This window comes from Dipodomys ordii, unplaced genomic scaffold (assembly GCF_000151885.1).
Source record: "Dipodomys ordii isolate 6190 unplaced genomic scaffold, Dord_2.0 Scaffold105, whole genome shotgun sequence".
In the NCBI taxonomy this organism is placed as follows: Eukaryota; Metazoa; Chordata; class Mammalia; order Rodentia; family Heteromyidae; genus Dipodomys; species Dipodomys ordii.
The window spans coordinates 2,673,578-2,693,049 of NW_012267321.1; the positions used below are offsets into that span (position 1 = coordinate 2,673,578).

The following is a 19,472-nucleotide window of genomic DNA, read 5'->3' on the forward strand; positions in this document are numbered from 1 at the left end:
GGAGCCGGAGTCTGAAACGCCCCGTAAATTCTCGGGCCCTGGGGACGAGGGCCCTTTTCCCTGTTTTTTGGCTCCTGTTCCGAATTAGTGTTTATGATAGTTTGGGGAATAAGATGTCCATTGATGTCTCTAACTGACCGGCATTCGTTGACCCAATGCTTTCCCCTTTTACAACGAGGACACACTCCTGGAGTCCTTGGCGGCCTGGGTATGTTTTGCGCAGGACCACCATCTTGTGGGCACTGTCGTTTAAAATGTCCCAACTGACCACACCGAAAACATCCTTTTTCTTTATTATCTTTTGCGGCCCTGGCAGCCGACAAGACAGCAGCCACCAGCCCCGCATTGGTCAGGGGGCCACCCACTTCTCTGCAGGCCTTTATCCAAGCTTCTAGGCTTTGAGTTCTTACTGGGGCAATTGCCCTCTGACATTCCTTGGTGCTTTGTTCGAAAATGAGTTGTTGTACAAATGGCATGGCTATTTCCAGATCTCCTAACACCCGCTCGGCTGTCTCTAGCATACGGGCAACAAAATCAGAAAATGGCTCATTAGGGGCCTGAGTGATTTTTGTCAGATTGCCGGCCGTCTCTCCCTTGTTTGGGAGGGCCCGCCAGGATTTATAAAAAAGAGTATTCACCTGTCGATACACCTCAAAGGGATATCCTGTTTGATCTACAGCATAGGGTCCCTGCCCGAGAAACATATCTACGGTCCAGTCCGGGTTCCCGTCACAGACATTTTGTCTGTATTGGGCTTGAGCCTTGTCTTGAACAATTGACCGAAAATCAAGGAACTGCCCGTGATTAAGGCAAGTACGGGCCACTTCAAACCAATCCATAGGTGCCATAGCATTAATAGTTAGCCTTCGAAGCAAGGCAATGGTATAATTGGCCGTCACCCCATAAACCTTGACTGCCTCAACTAAATCTTTTAACTGGGAGTAGGAAACCGGCTCAAGAATTCTCTCATTGGTAATGGGATTCTCAAAGACTGGAAAGGCGGCCTCCAGCCGCGACCAGGTGCTCCCTTCTATAAAGTGACTCCGCCCTGCCTCCGGGCACGGAGGGGGGGGCCGACGGGTGAGGGCCAGCTCCTTTCCTCCTTTCCGGCTGCTGCAGCACTCCTATTGTTTGGGGACACCATCCCCCATATCTGTCTGCCTCATACTCAGCTGCAGCCTCTTTTAAGTCTTCATCATCAGCTGGATCGAACTGCTCTCCCTCCTCCTCTAACATTTCTTCCTCTGAGTAACTCACAGGATCACTGCGTTCTTGGTCCAGCCCTTCCACACGTAGGGCTGAGAACCGGTTTGCCTTCCAAGAAGGGTATGGGGGTCTCCTTGAGACCCCCTCTTTGTGGTCATCCCCAAGACCCTTTTCCTTTTCCTTTTGTGAGGGCTACAGTCCCTCCTGTCTTAACTCTTTAGGATCCTTTTGTCTTCTTTCCCTTTTTCTTTTAGGCCTAGTTTCCTCCCCTTTACTGGATGCTAACTCTGATAGACTATCCTGATGCTGTGTTAGTACTTTGCGTCCTTCCTGGATTAAATCAAACCCTCCCTCCTCGAGGCAGGTGCGCACCATCAAAAAGACAAACCACAAGGGAAGAAGCAATGCAAGCAACCAATAATCTACCGTAAACAACATACCGGGGAATACTTACCGACGTCTCTACCGGGGGATACTTACCGACGTCTCCTCTCCGCGTGTTGAGTTCTGGCTCCTGTTCGGCCTCTCGCGTAGGTCCCGGGTTTCGGCACCACTTGCGGCGAGCGCCTTCTCGGCCAGCGAGGAAGAACAACCACCACACCAGGAGTCTTCTCAGATCACGCTTCATTGGAGAGCCTTTGAATTGATGGGAGAGCCTGAGCGCGAGAGCGCATGTACCCAAAACATGGCTGCTTATATAGGGAATAGGAACCGTTTTTCCCATTGGTCGTCTGCCTTTCGCCGTCACCAGGTGCCACGGGATTGGCTGGGGACTCTACATGGCTCGCGCATGCGCAAAGCCCAGGACCCACTGTCCTGCCAAGCACTGCCTAATATGGAGTTACCTCAAAACTGCAAGGAAGTGGGCGGCGCCTTGCCATGGCGTTCGCGCTGGCTCCCCACAGATCCCCATAGAAGCTGTGAATGTAAGCCACTGGGTGAGGCTATTTGTCCCAGCAGCCCCAGAGAACTGGTGCATCAAATTATCGTCTAGTGTTCACATGAAGGGAAAAGCAGCACCGAGACCCTCCCTCCCCTGAAGAAACCAGGCTGAGACCAAGGGACACCCTCCTAGGCCAGCCTGTGTAGACAGGGTCCTAACCCCAAAGCTCCGATTGCGACCACTGCAGTGTATTGCAAACCCTCCCCTGTGTGCTTCTCCTGCCTAGCTCCTGTGCACGGAGCACAATGACATCATGTATGCCGAGGGCAGTGACATCACTGAGACCAGCTAACCCTGGTGGGCACAGAACGCCTCCTCCCCTGGGCATGGCCAACAAGCAAGCTGCATTGAGGTGAAGAGTAGGCTCCACATCCCAGGAAGGCGAAGAGTGACTGAGATCTTCCCTGAAGATGAGCCTCTCATCAAGACATTATGCATCTCTTTAGGATCACAAAGGAACTGATGAACAGTTAGGTAAATAATGTAGCTGGGCTTAGTGATGTACACCTGAAATGCCGGCACTGAGGAGGCTGAGACAAGAGGATACTAGGTTCAAGGCTAGCCTGGACTACACAGTTGAGACCCTGTCTTCAAAAGCAAAAAAGCGACTGGGAAGGTGGCTCAGTGATAGACTGCTTGCCTTGCATGCAGGAGGCCCTGGGTTTGATTCCTCAGCACCACATAAGCAGCAAAGGCTGGAAGTGGCACAGTGGCTCAAAAAGTAGAGCCATAGCCTTGAGTTGAAGAGCTAAAGGACACTGTCTAGGCTAAGTTCAAGCCCCATTACCAACCCCCCCAAAAAAGAATAGAAAATGAGGGGCTGGGAAGGTAGCTCAGTGGTAGACTGATTGACTTGCATGCATGATGACCAGGGTTCAATTCCTCAGCATCGCCTAAGCAGAAAAAGCCAGAAGTAGTGGTGTGGCTCTAGTTGTAGAGTGTTAGCCTTGAGCTGAAGAGCTAAAGAATATCACCCTGTACCAGAGTTTAGGCCAAACAACCGACAGAAAAAAAACAATAGAAAACGAAATATGTAGGCATATTCTCAAGAATATGTAGATCCTTGAACACCATATCTACTGTGGCACAGTCAAGAAATAACCCAGAAGCTCCATGGTGTCTGCAGAGAAATGAGTGACACTGAACATGGTCATGTGGAGCAAAGTCAGCCAGGTTCAGAGCAGTGGTCACAAGCCCAACTGTGGATCAATGCATAAAGAAGATGTAGCCTGGTCAGTCGTTGCTGGAGTCCTTGTCCAGAGTTGTGATCTCTGGATCCCACCCCTCCGAGTGCCTCTGAGGACCTTTCATCAGGATTTTTCTGTCTGAGGCACAGTTCAGTTCCCAGGATGATGAACGCTGACATGGATGTTGATGCTGAATATCAGCTTGACCTGGAAGAAAAAGTACAACATTAATCAAGTGTTGGAACTACAACACGCACTTGAAGATCTCTCAGCAAGAATAGATGCAGTTAAGGAAGAAAACCTGAAGCTAAAATCAGTAGACCAAGTTCTTGGACAATATATAGAAAACCTCATGTCTGCTTCCAGTGTTTTCCAAATAACTGATGCAAAAAGCAGAAGAAAGTAAGGGACTGAGTTCCTTTCTCATTTACAGAATTACTGCTTCTCTCTCTCCCTTTGCTTCTCTCCGTCCCTTCCCCCTTCCTCCCTCTCTCCCCCTTTAAAACTTGGGTAGATTCCAAATGTTAAAGTACCTTTGTTTGTGGCTTCATTGAATGTTTCTGAAAATAATTTGAAATCTAGGCAAAATTAACTACTTAACAGGAGACTTCCATGAGTCTGTGTATTATGTTAGTCTAAGAAAATGTGCAGACGTATTGTATACACTTTATAATTAGAATTGCATATATTTATGAAACTTCAAGATGAATGTTTTATTGAATTTGTTTTGATATATAGTCTTAGCCTTTTACTACACGCTTACTTGGTAAGATATACAAGAAAATAACTATGTTGTTAAAATGTGACCAAAATCATGTACTGAATGCATAGCTTTATATTTGTACCTGTTCACCATTGTGTGCCTCTCCTCCATCTGCCTCATCCTCCCCAATTACTTTCTAATAATAATATAGGTCTGATGGTTTCTCTTTAACCATTTGAAAACAGATTTGTGCTATAAAGAGGATTTTAAGTTGAAACTAAATTATCAACTTGAGAACTGTTTAAAAACAAAAAACCAACTTGCTTTTGCACCAAATAATGCACTTGCTATCTGAAAAGGTAAGAATTTTGTTTATGGGATGCAAAGGTTGCTCAGTGGTAGAGTGCTTGCCTTGCATGTAGAGGCTCTGGGTTCGATTCCTCAGCACAACGTAAGAAAAAAAGGCAGAAGTGGTGATATGGCTCAAATTGTCGAGGGCTAGCCTTGAGCTGAAGAGCTGAGGGGCAGTGTCAAAGCCCATGACCGTACCCCCCCTTAAAAAGAATTTGGTTATGTATTGATTAGAAGTAGAAAGCCTGGGAGGAATACATAGAAATAGGTAAAAAAAAATAATGTGATAAAAGTAGCAACCAACTCCAAATGTTTTCAGTCAGATTTGTATTGTCTCTGGCACAGAACAGATCTTCCAGGGAATATATATATATATATATGAAAATAGGTTAAGTTTGACTGATCTTACATATGCCACATGCTATGCTATTCCGGCTTTAGGGTTTGGTTGCAAGGTTTATTTGTTGTACCTAGTCACTTAACTGTTACCAAATTTCTTGAAGAGTGTACTGCTACTAGAATCATGAATGAGAGAATTTTATATGTATAATATTTGGTAAGCTCAGTATTTTTATCTCACTCTGTAAATGCAACTAATTGGTTGGTAGAATTTTAGTCATTCTCATAACAATTTCTAAAAATTTAGTTCATAGATTCCATTTGGTAAAGGAATCAATATCTCCCCATCTTTGAAGAAGTGAACCTGCTAGTCTTAAGTGGGTGAATAACCTTGTCTGCCTTACCCGTCATCGGGCACTTTTTCAGAGCAAAGCTGAAGGCCCTGTCTTAGGTTGGTCAGACTGGCAGCCCCTCTAACCGTCTCTGGCTGCAGTTCCTCTCGGGGGGAATTTATTTATATGGAGCTTGATCTTATGTAGCTGGCTGGATAAACTCACGAGAGAGTTTTGCAGTGCACGAATAATACAAGGAAAGCATAGAAATACCATCAGCAAAACATTCCCAGGCCAAGCAATGACATTAGCAATCGTTTAACATAAGTCAGGGAAAGGATATAGCATTGAAATTGTTTTTTTTTTTTTAGCAGTTTTTGCCACTTTAGAATCCAGAGGTAGGGATTATGTAGTATTATGAGCAAGCTGATTAAGATAATGGGCTGTTTGTACATTTTGTGTTAGTGTCACAGAAGCTACCGCTACAGAGTCAGCTAACAAAATAAAGGCCAAAACATCAGCTAAAGTATCCCAACACATCGATGAGGGCACATTAGTTCTTTCAATTGTCTTAACACCTGAATGCCAGAATTTTTATACCAATTTAGAAATATTTACAGGAAGCATAACAAAAGATGGTTGCCTAACAATAAGTATGGATTCAGTTATGCCCATATACAAGCAATTAATAAAAGAATAATTAGAATAGATGACATTAACATAATTAGCTCCTACAGAGATATTAAATGGTCTATACATAATGACATGGGGTGGGAATACACAACTCATAATATTTTTAAAAGGGATTAATTGGGCCACATTATGTTGTTGAGTGCAGCCACCAGCATCCAAACATGATGTTGAGGATGCCCATTCATCCACCACAGTCCAAGATTGTACCTCTTAGTAAGATTGGCTCCAGACCAGTCCATTAATTGAGAGTTAGTTCCAGAAATACTGGTAACAAATTGCTGTACATGCCTGCACCTTATTGGATGAGGCTTTCCTGTAGATACTACTATTTGTGAAGAATTAATGCAACGGGGTATCATATAGGATGGAGTAAAATTTGCATGAACTGGGTGTTCAGTTGGTAAAGATGTCATGTGTATATGGTACATATGAGTTTTGTCCGGGATCCAAATTTTATGGGTCATGGATTGCTTTATAATACAGCCAGGAATGGAGCCTTAGAGCTGGTGGTAAAGCAAAATGGAGTTCCGATGTCTGAAGCTGACATATCTCCCATCTAGGTGTGCTGGATGAAGGGATTGGGGGCTGTATTGTATGCTGATCTATGGACGTGAATGAGTACTTCAACTCCCTCCCAAGTTATAGGGTGCACAATTGGGGGATTAGGCAAATAAGCCCAATGTGTCAGTGTTTGTGTCATCTGAATGAGCCTCCACAATCCTAACACAATGCTCAGGCAACCAGCGGGATTTCTTTCTTCCTGCAAAATAATACAAACATGTCTTCGACCCCATGTTAAAACCAGATGGGGCCCATGCCAATCACCTGTTGAAGGATCCTTCCACTTAACATGGGCAAAAGCTCTTTGCTCTCTCTCTCTCTTTTTTTTTCAAAAACCACTGTGATACGGAAAGGCAATCACAGTCTAAGCTTAAAATATTTAGTACAAGGGCTGGGAAGGTGGCTCAGTTGTAGAGCTCTTGCCTCGCATGCATGAGGCCCTGGGTTCAATTCCTCAGCACCACATAAGCAAAAAGGAAAAAAAGCCAGAAGTGGCCCTGTGGCTCAAGTGGTAGAGTGCTAGCCTTGAACTGAAGAGCCAAGGGACAGGGCCCAGCCCAGAGTTAAGGCCCCACGACCGGAACGAAAAAAAAAATAGTACAAATAACGTGTGAGAAGAATATTAACAGGAGAGAAGGCGTATAATTCCCCCATTTTAATTTAAAAATTTGGTTTTTTAATAGTCCATTGGTTTGTTTAACAATTTCTTGTCCTTGAGGAATATAGGAAATACCTGTAGAGTGAAAAATCTGGTAAGATTTATAAAAACTTTGAAAAGCTTGTCCAACATATCCTGGACCATTGTCAGTTTTAATATGTTTAGGAAGTCCCATAGTGTCAAAGCAGTGTAGGGAATTAGCAATACAATGTTTGTTAGTCTCCCCAGCAAGAGGAGTAGCCATAATAATATTAGAGTAGGTATATGGTAACATAGACAAAGCAAAGCCATCCAAAAGATGGAATCAGGCAGGAGTTTAGTCTACTTTTTCCACGGTGGAGTTGGTCTAGGTAACTATGTAGATTTCCTCCAAGTGACTGTCAGGCTATAGCAGCAGCAGCAGCAGCAGCAGCAGCAGCAGGGTATCTCAGTGGCTCCAAGGGACTGTCACACGTCGTGCTAGGCTGTAAATTTCTACACAGACTGGTTAAGGATACAAGTAATACATAGGCTTGGCAGGCTTTGGCCCCACTAGTTTTTAAGACTATTGAGAAGATAGCACAGGACAAATTACCAAGATGACAACCTTTTTAAATAGATAGTTTTTTTTTAATAAGGCTGATTTTTTAGGCAGATATAGAGGGCTCAGGCCTGTACTACTATTTTTCATGTCATTTTTTGGTCTATTTTATCACAATTTTTTATGACTTTGGTCTCTTGTTCTAAAAAGGAGATGATAGGTGAAGATTCACCTTCTGTAACTTTTTCAAGGTTTCTTAGGGGTATTGATCCTACCTAGCCAGGAAACTATAACCTTAGTCTATTTTACAAAGAGGTTTACCAGGGTTAGATATCATTACGAACAATATTTTAACTTTTGACAAATGCACAGACTTTTTTTTTGGCTACAGCAGTGTAGCTTGTTTAGCACTCTGGTTTGTAAAAGCATCTTTAGGAATGTGACCTCTAGTGACCCTAACAATGTCTAAGTCACCTGTGCAGGCCTTTAGAAAGATGTTAATAGAAACACACTCTTAGGTTTAAAAACTTTTTTCTTGAGCAGATAAATTTTATGTAGTTGGTGATTGCTCAAAAGTTATTTCCAATTAGGGTTTTTGGCACATCCAGGGATTGGGATTTAAACCATCCCCCACATTTTATAACTTTAGCTTTTTAGTACTATCACAAGTTTCTGTCCCTACAAAGTAGATAGTCATGGATATTAGGCATGCTTACAGCCTATCTTCCCATGACCTCCTGGCTCTGACCAATTTTTGAAGGGCCATGCACAAATGACTCTAGGATTTGACATTTTTGTCATCCACGCAGTGGATTACTGCCTCTGGATGCTCCTTCATTGCTCTTGTCCCAGGAATGTCTTCTCTACCCTGGGATAAATGTCTTATCTGTATTTTCCTAAGCTGGTTGCTGGACTTGAACTCGGGCCTGAGTGCTGTCCCTCAGCTCTACAACTCAAGGCTAGCACTCTGCCACTATGAGTCCCAAAGCTACTCTGCTTGCTCGTTCACCACTCTGCTGGATGAGTAGAGGTGACAGTCTCACAGGAACCTTTTTTGCCAGGGCTGGGTTTGAACCAGTTTGCAGATGAATGAGTTTTATAAAAGGCCACTCCACTACTATTAAAAGCAGCAAGGTGTTCAACATAGAAGTAGCTTTTAAGCATGCTCTTACCTGAAACTTATTAAGAGCCAAAGTTACATCTGACAAACTTTTAAGAATCCTCTGTGCTTCATTCTTGGCTTGCTGGAAACTTAAAAAACCTATAAGAGCAAACTGGAATAGCAATTAAGCAATTATTTTGGTAATCCTAATTTTTTTTACTTTGAGGCAAATGTGAAGAACAAATTTACTCTTAAATTTTATATCCAGAAATCCATTCCTATTTTTTAAGCCTCCTATTAATCTCTTTTATTATTTTATATTTTAGTTTTTAGTTACATTAAAAAAATCCCTTAAAATCTCGAGGCCAAGTGTCACGCATTGTTTCTTGGCTGTTTGTTTTAAACCAGATGCATTAAAACTTTTAAACTCAAATGACAATTTTTTCTTAATGCAAGAATTACAATCATCACTGTACCAAGAAGTTAAACTTAACACATATATGACTTTTAAAAACATATCCTAATTGTAGAACATCATTGAAAGCAAGTCACATTATACAAACACATTTTTTAACCCTCTTTAAGTCCAAGGGGCAGTTTTAGCAATACTAATCAGATGATCATATCACTAATTTTTACCATCATGTTTCTAGTATTTATCTGTAGAGAAAAAGGACAGAACAAAGCTGGCCTACTTGGCCCCTCCTGTGGAATGGGCGCACACCTAATCTCACTCTTTAGGGTAAGATGAACTGCGTTTGTGCCAGCTTGTCTTCTTTTAACATGTTTGGACTCCTCCCAAAGCCCGTCCCACCATAAATGACCAGCTGAACTGCACTTTTGCCTGTGTACCCCTTGTCCCTAAAGATAGGTCTTTTGTTGGCTTTTCAGTTTTTTCCATTTCTTATCTCTTGGTTTTTGAATGAAAATACACAGTTTTAGACAGACAAAACAGGTATTGTCTTTCACAGTGGTAAAAAAAAACTTTGATATTCAAACTTTTAATATTTATCCCCACATTTTAGGAAAGAGAACTAAATTCCAAACAGCCAATGCATTTTTGTTAAGCCAGATAACTTGATTACAGTGTAAACAGCCTTATGCATTTTAAAATACCAGATTTAAAAATTTTTAAGTTAAAGAATCTGTAAAAAGTTATTAAAAACAATGCAAAAAATTTTTAAATTTTTGGTAATGTCCAAACCTCATAACCTTTTAAATTTTAAACTTAGACTTACAGAATTGTTACAGCATACTGATAATTTTTATCTTGAACATGTTCACAAACACATATAAAACACACACAGTTCTTAAAGAGTGCAAAAATCAAAATGAGTTGTACGTACATTTAAAACTGGTAGCAATTCTAGAACAGAACTAGACAAGACAACAACCAAAGGCTGAGTTGGGGGCTAATGGGCCCCAGTTTATCCCTACCTCAGAAAACATAACAGAAAACACACTGAAGTAAACAAGACAGACAAGTGGCCGCAAAGACAAAATCAGGTCTCAGTGAATGGGGCAACATCTCACCACCATTCACAACTGGGACTCAAATCCACTTACCAGGGGACTGGAACCTCCTCTACTCACCTCCGGAGGATTTTTCTTTTAGATTCCTGCAAACATTGACCCAGGGGCCTTCCAAGGTTAAGGAGAATTCCTAGACATCTTAGAGCAAGGGAAAGAAGTCCCTAGTGGCCGTCTCCTCAGACTGACAGGTTCTCCTCCATACTCAGTCCCCCTGAGCCAAGGCTCGAGGCTAAGATCTTGTTGGTGTCACTTGCAGGTGGTCAGTGGCATTTTCATATGGTTGCAAGTTCTCCCTGCCGGCCCTTTCACGTTATTGTTAGATCCTCCAGGTTTTTCACCCCCCACCACTGACCTACTTCTGGATCCAGAGAGGGTGGAGGAGGTGGCAGTGAAGGGTAGAACAGGGGTCAGTTTAAAGTGTAAGTAAAAAAGAAGGAGCTAGACAGAAACAGATATTTTTTTTAATTTTTATTTTTATTTTTTGTGAACACACTGTACAGAGGAGTTACAATTACATGGGCAGGTTAATGCGTACATTTCTTAGCAAGCATTGTAGCCTCCTCCTTTGAGAAACAGATATTAAAAGGGCGTGTTAGCCAGCATCCTCCGGTCTCTCACATCAGGATGAATCTGAGAGAAGAAACATTCCAAGAATTCCAAAATACATACAAACAAACATTGAGACAAAACACATTTACAACATGCATGTCAGACTGTCAGACTCTCAGACTGTCAGACAGAAAGTACCGGAGTACAGACGGGCCCATATTTCTGCACTAGGGATTAGTTTACCTTGATGGGGATCCAGGGGATGGCTCACACCGGCCGAGTTGGCTGTCTTATAGCATGCCCGCCAAGACTCTTGCCACCCCAATACAGAACTTGCAGGCTACACAGATACCAGACAATTACAAAGCAGCAATGTTTTAACTTAAAGGCCATTTGCATCATAGTGTCCCTGAATCCTTTTTTTCATTTTTTTTGCTAAGTTTTTAAACTAATGGTTGCTTCCTCCAGGAACCAGGGGCATACTTCCTTGAAAAAGCAAAAGAAACTAACTGACTCTGTCCAACTTTCACTCCTCGAGCTTGAAGCATGCCCTTAAGAGCCTGCACATACATAATGTGCGGATCTTAACTTGCCCCATAATTTCTTACTTACAAATATATTTTCAACTGCTCCCTTTTTCCGGACATGTCCTCTTACCTTGGCGTGGTCCTCTGCCGTAATTCCAGGTTTTCACATCCCTGATCGGGCGCCACTTGCCGGAGCCAGCCGGCAACGAAAGGGAATACTGAATTAGGAGGCAAGGATGCAGAAAAATAAAGACATAAGACAAAGGATGGGGTCTGGAGGTCTGCAGCTCAAGACTGCAGCAACGATTATTTTTAACCTTCCCTAATATATACTATTAGAAGTCAAGAGGTAACATATGGTTACATTAGTCCAGAAAAGCAAGGAAAATTTCAGTAAAAACAGAGTGCAGTAAAACAAGACAATGTCAACTGGTAGAAAGTAAAACAAACTCTGCAGACATAGAAAAGCAATCCTGGGCACCAGGCGTTTTTAAAGTAAGCCAGCTCCTTGTACGTGCCTTCAACTGAGCATAGGGGTCAAGATGACCTTAGAGCTTTACTGTCTGCTCTGAACAAACATCAGAAGCAATATTAAGATATTATACTAGGAAATGAGATCTATTAATATAGCTTACAGTTACTAGATTTCAACTACTTTAATCATTGGATAATCTTATGTGTTAGTATACGATCATAAATGACTTTAAATATATGAAGAGGTAATAGTCATACTGCAAACATTTTGAATCCCTTTTGTGATTTAATTTTACAAATATTTAAAATTGTGTGCCATTTCTGCTTTGCTGTTCAAGAAAAAGATGTTTCACCAAAAAACAGAAGATGTAGCCTATTTCCATCACAAAGTGCGACTAGGCCAGGAACAAGAAGGAAATCGTGTCATTTGCTGCCACATCTGTAGAACTACAGATTGCTGTGGAAAATGCAAGAAGTCAGACACAGAAAGGCAAATGCATGTTCTTGTAACAGACAAGAACAGGACAGAGGAATTGTCAGCAAGACCAGAAGGGTCCAGGTGAGGAATGGAGTCACATGCAATGAGGTAGACCAGAAACCCAGGGTGAGGAGTCACTGCTGATCCTCTCCTGAGCACAGTGACAAATTTCTGCTTCAAAATCACCACTGATAAGGATGAAAATGAGTAGGGAATTAGTGAATGAAGCTATCTCCTCAGAAACAACCAGGCATGAAAAGAGATCACTCATCACTGTACTTTCAGGAATATGCATGAAATGCTTACCTCTAATCTCCAAATGGGTTCTCTAGGGATGAAAACATTTTTAGAAAAAAATGGCCATTATTGCCAAAGAAACTCCTGTACAGGAATGTCTCATTCTATTTTCTTTCTTTCTTTGTGCCAGGCCAGGGGTTTGAACTCTGTGCCTGGATGCTGTTGCTGAGCTCTTTTATTCCAGACTAGCACTCTACCACCAGAGAGTGGAGATAAGAATCTCATGTGCTTTCTTCACCAGGCTGTCTTTGAACCTTGATTCTCTGATATCAGGCTCCTGAGATAGCATCAGTACAGGGTTCCATTTTTATTTTCTAACAGCATATATGATGATAAAACAAAAGGAGACTGAGATGAGGAGGGCTGGGAAGGTGGCTCAGTGGTAGAGTGCTTGCCTAGCATGCAAGAAGCCCTAGGTTCAATTCATCAGCAGCACATACATAGAAAAATCCAGAAGTGGTGCTGTGGCACCAATGGTAGAGTGCTAGCCTTGAGCAAAAGCAGCTCAGGGACAGTGCCCAAGCCCTGAGTTCAAGTCTCAGAAAGGGGGAAAAGAAAGGAAAGGGACACTTTGGGTTAGAAACTTTGGGGACACATGGCTCACACACCGCTGAGGTTATTTACAGACAGTCATCTCAAGGTAGGCCTCAGTGTCTCCTGCTGGCCTACTGGGATCCAGGAGAGGTAAGCGACTGCACCACTCCCCTGTCCCCTAGAGAAGCAACCAGAAGAGAGTGGAAAGTGTCTTGATAATTGACACATGGGGGAAAAGAAAAAGTTTACTGAGAACTTGGCTTGCCACACCAGGTGAAGGGAAAATCACTGCTCCCGCAGGAGACGATCTCAGCTGCAGCCCTCCTGGACCCCGATCTAAGGAGACCTATGCAGCTCTGAAGTGCCCATGTGCATCTTAGAAACGACCCGCCCTGCAATGCACATCCTGAGAGAAGAGGCCAGCACTAGTGTTACTGCCACTTGAGAAGCGCACCTGCAGGAGAGACCCCAGGTTCCACACTCTGGGTAAGGGATAACCTTAGGAGTGAAAGACCGTATCCCCCTGGGATACTTCCGTCGATGGGAGGGTGCCCCAGAAACTCATACTCCACACCAGGAGATGCAACAAGCAAGAGGAGTTTATTTGACGTTTACACAAATGGACTCTCTGCCTTGGGAAGGGAGAGAGCCCTGACCAGTGGTTACAGGCATTTTTAAAAGCAAAGACCACAAGATTAACACAAGGCGTCCCGGGATTGGCCCATTTAAAGGTCAGCATATACCCCAGCAATCTTTTTTTTTTTTTACGCGGGAAATTTTGTAACACTCTTTGTAAAATGACTGGCACGGGGGGGGGGGGGGGACTCAAGAGGGAGATGGTTACTTTGGACAATAAGGGTTAGGGGAGTTCACATAGTTACAGGCTTGTGATTGGTTGACATTTGGCCTAATTTGCTGGTCCTGCCAGATGGTCATTATCTCAAGATCCCCTCTGGGGGATTTCTAAATGGGAACTGGAAAACACAAACTGTCTGTTCTTTATCTACGACCACAGACCTTGTCCTGGGGCCTACATCTGGGCTCTGAGACTTTACCCAATTCCTTATTTCCAGGGAGGGGGTTGGTGTTAGCACAAGCAAGTTTACAAAAGCAAAATCAGCAGTTAGCAATTGTAAAAAGTAACTCTAATTTTTAATCTTTCATTTCCTCCTTTTTTTTTTTTACTAATTTTAATCTTAAAATTTAGAGGGTTATCTTTATTGCCTGATATTGCTGGGTTAATACCATGGCCTGTACAATGGAAAGCCTTTCACGGATAAATTGTAATAGCTTGTTATAAATTCAGGGGCCACGGGTGAGGAGTAAAAGAAGGATAAGCAGGGGTCCCATTATAGTGGAGATTAGGGTAGTCATCCAGGGTGATTTGTTAAACTAGCCTTTAAACCAACCCTGCAGGGCTTCATGGTCTTTTTCGTCTCTTGTTAAGCCTGTCTCTAAGTTTTGCCATAGAGTCTATAACTACTCCTGTATGATCTGCATAAAAACAGCATTCTTCTCCCAAGGCAGCACACATTTCCTCTTCCTTTAGGAACAGCAAATCTAGGTGCCGCTGGTTCTGCAACACTACTTCACAAAGGGAAGTCAGGGACTGTTCAAGCTTTGTTACTGACTTTTCTAAAGCCTCTAAGTCCTCATCCACTGCTGCTTGGAGGGTGGAGTATTGTAGGTCTCCCTGTACTTAAGCAGCTCTTTCGGTACCCACCCCGGCTGCGATTCCTATCCCCAACATAACTGCTAGAGTGAGGGACACTGGCTCCCTATGGCATCTGGTGGGGTGTTGTTCGTATCGGGCCTCCACGGTTCCAGCTGGTTGGTAAAAGATTTTGGGGAGCACCTGGACCCTAATGCAGAAATCACTGGTAAAATTTAAAACGTGGGTGGCTAGGCAGGGGGAAAGTCCTTTGTTGCAGGCCCACCAAGCTCCAGGGTGTGGCAAGAAGTAGGGACGTGGGCCAGGACTGGGACTGGTGGAGTTGCAAAAGTTGTTATATGGCAGGGGTGGATGTCCTATACAAGTTCCTTGGCCAGATATTTGAGTCAAGGTTAGCATAGGTGGGGAGCTGTGGCATCTACTGGGGTCTGAAATGCTGGTGTAAGGCCCTGGGACTGCATTGCCTTCATAGTAAGGGGGGCTTGAAGCTAGGCATAACCAGCAAGACTCAGTCCCCGAAGTCAGAATCTGATTTAGAGACAAATGTGCACCATTTACCAGATTAAATAAACGATGCCCTGTGGAGGAAGACAATGGGCTGGCTCGGGGTGGTGGGGGAGACTTAAAACCTATAGCCGGGGGTACAGCATAAGCATGGGGGGCACGCAGGGGATCTTCCTGTGGTCTCATTTTGAGGGAACCTCATTCTCCCAGCACCAGATTTGGCCTTAAAAGTTTTGGTACAGGGGTCTCTACTCGTAGCCGGATGATCATGAGAAGCCCATCATCGTGTAAGTCCTTGTACAACCTGATGCCCCAAGAAAAACCAGTGACCCATCCACATTCGGTCTTTTTTCCTTAGAGGTAAATTGTACTTTGAGGGTGTTACACCAAGCTTGGCACTCGTTAAGGAGCGCAGGATTCACCTTGTCATGCCCCTTGGATTTGTGGATGGATGGATCCCGCAGAGGAGGGTGTGTGTAGTTTGCCTTTACAGTTATGTAATCCCAAGAGGAGGAAGACTTCCAATAGGTGTCACCTGTGGTCTCGCAGCCCAAGCCTTACAAAAGTAGTCACTCCTTCCCCCGCAGTGGTTGGTGGAGTGGTCCCCATGATATCCGGGACAAACGTATATTCAGTGGGATCTTAGGTCACTCCTGCCTTCTGCTCCCCCGCAACCCCCTATTTTGTTTTCAGGGGTAGGGCCCGAGGGGGGTTTGACCGGGTCAAAATACTGCCCTAGGTCCCAGTAGCCATACTCTCCCAGTGCTAGCTTGCAAAGGTCTGGATACAAATCTGGCCACTAAGTCCACAGGGGGCCTATGGTAGAGGTAGACCATATTACGGCCCTCTGCCCAGTCACTACTTGTCATGTCTGGTTTTGGGGAAAGTGTGGGTTTATGCCTGCCAGGGGATGGACACTGCATCCTTCTGTTACAGTCAAAGCCACAATAGAAAAAAACATTAAACAGTTTTTAAGAGTCTTATCTTGAGAGGATTTTGAGTATGCTGCAGCTTCCATCTGAGCAATGCTGTGGGATTCTCGTTGACCTCGGGTGGTGCACGTTTAACGTGGGAGGCGTGAATCCAGGCCGCAATCCCGTCCACCTTTAATGCTGTGGGGGTGGTCAGTAGTACGGTATACGTGCCTTTCCAGCAAGGCTCGGGAGTCCTGGACTGATGTCTCCTCACATACACCTCATCGCCGATCTGAAAGGGGTGTGGGATGGTGGAGTTCCCGGCTGCGTAGGCTGCTGCCAGAGGTCTCCACACTTGATTTTGAATGAGTTGCAGGGCGCCATTCCCTCCTTTGGCTTGTGGAACCTTTATCTTAGAACAGTCTTAAGGCACCACTGTGATATTGAAGTTAAGGCTAAGAGTACTACTTCCATTGATAACACACTCAGGTTATTACCATACCAGAGCCAAACTAGGCTGTGACTATAGAGTGGATTTCCAGTCACTATGCATGGAAGTGCCTAAGGTAAGCAAGCCAGTGATATCCTTGTCCCCAGTATCCACTGTGGGAATAGAGAGAATTTCTGGATATCACCCAAAGGAATGTCCCACAAGAGCTTAGATTTAGCAGCTGTCAACCAGGAAGCAAACTTAAGTGATGGAATCAAGCAGGAGTTCCTCCAGGTGACTGTCAGGCCGTCGTTGAACTTTACCCATTAGGGTGTACAGCAGCAGCAGGATCTCTCAGTGGCTCCAAACAACTGTCACACCTCATCCTGGGCTGTAAATTCCTACACAGATTGTTTAAGGATGCAAGTAATACGTAGGCTTGGCAGGCTTTGATCCCGCTGGTTTTTAAGACCTTTAAACAATAGCCCAGGACAATTTACCAAAATTACATTTTTTTACTAACCAGATATTTTTGTAAACAGGCACAGAAGGCTTAGTCTTGTAACCATCTCCAACAGATGCAGTTTCAACATTTGCACACCTGTTAACACTATTTTTATGCCTTTTTAAAAAAATTAATATTTTATTTAGTTTGCCTCATTTTTTTAAAACTGTCTCTAGACTCTGGATCTTAAAAGGGGGTTGATGGGTGAAGGTCCATCTTCTATAATTTCTTCAAGCTGACTTCAGGGGCATTGACCCTACCTAGCCAGGAACCTATAACCTTAGCCTATTTTACAAAGAGGCTATCAGGGTTAGATGTCATTAAGAACAATATTTTGACAACTGCACAGACCTTTTCTCCAGCTACAGCAGTGTAGTTTGTTTAGCACTCTGGTTTGCAAAAACATCTTTTTAGATGGCTTAGGAATGTGATCTCTAGTGACCCTAACAATGCCGTAGTTACCTTTGCAGGCCTTTAGAAAGAGATCAATGGACTCTCAGGTTTTCAAACTTTTTCCTGAGCAGATGAATTTCATGTAGCTGATGTCAGCTCAATAGTTACTGCCAATTAAAGCTTTTGGCACATAAAGGGGTTGAGATTTAAACTATCCCCCATATTTTATAACTTTAGATTTTTACTACTATCACAGAGGACTGGCAAGTTCCTGTCCCTTACAAGGTAGAAAGTCATGGACATTAGGCATGCTTACAAACTCTTTCCATGACCTCCCGGCTCTGACCAGTTTTGAAGGGTCACACACAAATGACTCTAAGATCTGACATTTCTACCATCCAAGCAGTGGCTTACTGCCTCTGAATGCTTCTCCATTGCTCTTGGCCCAGGAGTGTCTTCTCTACACTGGATAAATGCCTCATTGGCATTTTCCTTAGCTGGTCGCTGGACTTGAACTCGGGGCCTGAGTGCTGTCCCTCAGCTCTCCAGCTCAAGGCTAGCACTCTGCCACTATGAGTCCCAAAGCAACTCTGCTTGCTCTTTCAGTACTCTGCTGGCTGAGTAGAGGTGACAGTCTCACAGGAACCTTTTTGTGCCCGGGCTGGCTTTGAACCAGTTTGCAGATCAATGAGTCTTACAAAAGGCCATTTTACTCCAATTAAAAGCAACAAGGTGGTCAACATAGAAGGAGCTTTTAAGCATGCTCTTACCTGAAACTTATTAAGAGTCAAAGTTACATCTGACAAACTTTTAAGAATCCTCTGTGCTTTGCTCTGGACTTTGCTGGAAACTTAAAAAAAAAATAAACCTATAAGAACAAACTAGAATAGCAATTATTTTGGTAATCTTAATTTTTTTTCGTGCACTTTGAGGCCAATGTTAAGAACAATTTTATATTTAAACTTTATATCTAAAATCCATTTTTAATTTTTTTTAAACCTCTTATTAATCACCTTTAATATTTTATACTTTAGTTTTTATTTGGGTTTTAAAAACCCTCTTAAAATCTTGAGGCCAAGTGTCACTCATTGTCTCTTGGCTGCTTGTTTTTACACATTAAAACTTTTAAACTTAAATGACAATTTTTCCTTAATGCAAGAATTACAGTCACCATCACTATACCATGAAGCTAGACTTAACACCTTTATAACTTTTAAAAACATCCTAATTGTAGAACATAATTGAAAGTAAGCCACATTATACAAACAACTTTTTAACCCTCTTCTTAAGGCCTTCCTAATTTTAATGTTAACACATCCAAGGGGAAGTTTTAGTAATACTAATCAGATCATCACATCACTCATTTTAACCATCATGTTTTTAGTGTCTATCTGCAGGGAAACGAGAGAACAAAGATGGGCTACTCAGCCCCTTCTATGGAATGGGCACACACCCAATCTGACTCTTTAGGGTTAGATGAACTGTGTTTGTGCCAGCTTACCCTCTTTTATCATGCGTGAACTTCTCCCAGGGCTTGTCCCACCATGCATGACCAGTTGATCTGCACTTCTGCCTTTTCACCCCTTACCTCTAAAGACAGGTCTTCTGTTGGTTCTTGAATGAAATACACAGTTTTAGGCAGACAGAACAGGTACAGTCTTTGACAGTGTTAAATTAACTTTTACATTTAAAATTTTAATATTTATACCCAAATTTTAGCCACGGGAACTAAATCCCAAACAGCCAATGCATTTTTGTTAAGCCAGATAACTTGATTACAGTATAAACAGTGTTATGCATGTTAAAATATTAGTTTTTTTAATACCAGATTTTTTTTATTTTCCAAGTTAAAGATTCCTTAAAAAGTCATTTAAAACACTATGAAGATTTTTTAAAATTTTTGTTAATGTCCAAACCTCATAACCTTTTGAACCTTAAATTTAAACTCACCCAATTGTTATAGCATGCTGACAATTTTTATCTTTGAACATCTTCACAGATACACAAAACACTCACACAGATCTTAAAGCACACAAAAATCAAAATAAGTTGTACGTACACCTTTTA

The 19,472-nt window shown here is 42.9% G+C and overlaps 2 pseudogenes; one reads left to right on the forward strand and one right to left on the reverse strand.

Moving 5' to 3' along the window:
• Positions 1-1,644, reverse strand: part of LOC105994209 — a 55,892-nt pseudogene extending 54,248 nt beyond the window's left edge.
• A 1,854-nt stretch (positions 1,645-3,498) lies between these two features.
• Positions 3,499-3,742, forward strand: LOC105994340 (annotated as a pseudogene).
• Positions 3,743-19,472: the final 15,730 nt, after the last annotated feature.